This window comes from Hibiscus syriacus, unplaced genomic scaffold (assembly GCF_006381635.1).
Source record: "Hibiscus syriacus cultivar Baekdansim isolate YM2019G1 unplaced genomic scaffold, ASM638163v2 tig00110963_pilon, whole genome shotgun sequence".
In the NCBI taxonomy this organism is placed as follows: Eukaryota; Viridiplantae; Streptophyta; class Magnoliopsida; order Malvales; family Malvaceae; genus Hibiscus; species Hibiscus syriacus.
In genome coordinates this window covers 146,762-149,787 of record NW_024062936.1, presented here as the reverse complement: position 1 = coordinate 149,787, position 3,026 = coordinate 146,762, and the positions used below count along the sequence as shown (strand labels likewise).

The 3,026-nt window shown below is 35.6% G+C and overlaps 1 long non-coding RNA gene across 1 annotated transcript; it reads left to right on the top strand.

The window, feature by feature from the left end:
* Window positions 1-502: 502 nt before the first annotated feature.
* LOC120148601 lies at window positions 503-687 on the top strand. The gene is made up of 2 exons (XR_005518382.1): window positions 503-532; window positions 570-687. It is a non-coding gene; the product is annotated as an uncharacterized LOC120148601 (long non-coding RNA).
* Window positions 688-3,026: the final 2,339 nt, after the last annotated feature.

Here is a 3,026-nt window from a genome sequence, read left to right as displayed (position 1 = left end):
GCTTGGGGCGAAGGCATAGGTCGTTGGGATCCCTTGGCGACCTACAATGTCGCTGGGATTCCCTGGCGACCTACCCACGTTGCCATGCTGCCTTGCCATGCTGCCACCAGACCCATGCCACGTTGCCATGCCGCCATGCACAGCCATGCAGAGACTCCATGCAATCCATGCTTGGCAAATGCTTCAATTGCGAGGACGAATTTATAATGAGACATGGCGCAATGTAAATGGTCCCACGACTTTGGGTTTTTGGGATCATTTGCACACTCAGGGTAGAAGGAAAGGGCCATGTCTAAACCACCAACATTGTTCAGGCCAAGCATGGACTGCATGGCGACCTGGTAGGTCGCTGTGCGTGCATGGCGACCTGGTAGGTCGCTGTGCGTGCATGGCGACCTACCCCCGGGACTATAGAGATCACCCCATCTGAGCAATTAATCTGGCGAGGGCACTATCTCGTAAAAAAAAATTCAACGCATTATCTCGTTGATTTTGCCTATATATATATATATATATATCATTTTGTATAGTAGTAGTAGTAGCTTCCAATATATCATTTTGTATAGTAGTAGTAGTATTGGAAGCTAGGGTAATAGGGTTTCTGTAATTCTTTTTGGAATGTTGATTTTCAAAGCTATGGTGAAATATTATACGCTTTCTAATTAAATCAATGAGGCAGAGTTGAGAGATGTGGTTGTTTTCTTCCTTCTCTCTCTTTCACATGTATGTTGATATGGGTTTTTGTTTGATAGTTGCATTGCATGGGAGGACATATTAATCTGAATCTTAATTTGTGAGCCATGGTAAAACAAAATCATTGTCTTTGACCGTTCATGGGGCAAAGACAGTGGTTTTCCCCTACTGATTTTTGTTAATCGAGAAGCTGTTTTATCTGACAAGAAATGGCCCGAGTTTTTGTCTTGAATTAAGAAACAAATAAACCAGACAGTGAAATGTCCTTGTCTTACCTGTAAAGTTTCAAACTTTTGAAAAGGTATTTTTCAAAACATTAAACTTTCCCTGGCATTACATTTTTGGGTCATGATGACAAGTCTGAGAGTTGCAGAAAACAGGCCGTCAAGAAGTAAGGTAATTAGATTTCTGCCTTCTTTTCCAGGATTTTGGATGCTCTAGAAGTAGGGTCAAGTCTTTTTTTTCTAATACATATAATATGTATGCAAAAGACAAGCTGATGTGTTGTCCTGATGTTGCATCTATAACAGCAGAACAATGATATGATCAACGTCCATATCTTTTTATTTCTTGAGGTCTGAAAATGAATGAAACATTCAAAGTTATGTTCTTATGAAAAATTGAAAGTGATATCTCAGATACTTCTGCCTTGTCATAAATCTCAGTGTAGTGCTATATTATTCATTTTCAATTCAAATCTTAATATTGGTGATATGGTAAAATAGTTTATTGTTACAAAAATGAAACAATGGTCATTTGAGGCTTTAGGAAAAATTTATCCAATAATATCTATGCCCCACATAAAGAATGACCGATGAGTTGTCATCACATGCAACGGATGAGGAGGAGTGTACATCCTGTCTCTATAAATTTGACACTTGTGGTATTTTCGGACATAATTGATACAATCAATTTCCATAGTTGACCAATAGTATCCAAATCTTATAATTTGTCTAGCAATTGTATGCCCATTAGTATGAGTACCACATAATTTGTCGTTGTCATAGCTTCTATTACGGATAGCTCCCATTATTTCACTATCGTGAATAGTTCTATGAAACCTTCAAAGAATGGGTAATAGCTTCTTACTTTCATATGTTGGATGATCCACCTTTTGATGGCAACCACAAAGACAATACGTAGATATTAGACACTCTAATCTGGTTCTGATACCAATTGTTGCGGAATACGACTATCGGATAGAGCAAAATCGCAACTGATAATTTGAGAAAATAAAAATAAAGATAAAGAAAACACAAATTTTACGTGAAAAACTCCTAAATAAGACAAGTCATTTTTTTCTAATACATATAATATGTATGCAAAAGACAAGCTGATGCGCTGTCCTGATGTTGCATCTATAACAGCAGAACAATGATGATGATCAACGTGCATATCTTTTTCTTTCTTGTGGTCTGAAAATGAATGAAACATTCAAAGTTCTGTTCTTATGACAATTTGAAAGTGATATCTCATATACTTTTGCCTTGTCATAAATCTCAGTGTAGTGCTATATTATTCATTTTCAATTCAAATTTTAATATTGGTAACCAAATAAGAAGAAATCAGTGAAGGGTTCACAAAGGAATCCTTATTCCTGAGATCTGTTCTATCCATTCCGAATGGTACCAGAAAATGCTAGTTTTGCAATGAACATCTTCGTCAACCTACAATCTAAAACCCCTCAAGTTTATCAAGATTAACAAACATATACGAATACACGTTAGTTTTTTAAAATATATATGTAAAATAATATAAATTAGAGCTTTATAATATCCATCGCATTTATATTTAATACTCGTGTATATATGTGTATGGTCCTTGTACCGATTCCTAGTTCAAAGAGGAAATCCAGTTTAATAAAAGTAGCTTCTCGGTCCAGCACAGCTGGAAGTGGGCTGCTGTGATGCCAGTGGCCATTGCATTGCTAAATCCACCGTCGATCATTGGTGGGGCTGCCACACAACATCCCCATGGGCGCAATCATTCACAGAAAATAACCCCTGATAATTAAGCACCTGCAAACTCCTGATTTAATTCATTACGGTCCCATTTCATATGACTTTATAAAAAAACTTTTAGTTAAAAAGTTCATTTTAACCGTCTAATTAATACCAAACGAGTAAAATATAAAAAAAATTGCAATGAAAACGGTGATTTCAAACCCATTGTAAAAACTATGATTTCTAGCTTTTTCATTTTTAACTTTGAATTTGAAATCAAATTATAATTTTACCCTTATTAATGCATGAGCTCCATTCAATTATGTATTCACATTTTATTTTTATAATTTAATACTAATATCCTAAAAAATATTTTATTTTAATTACTTA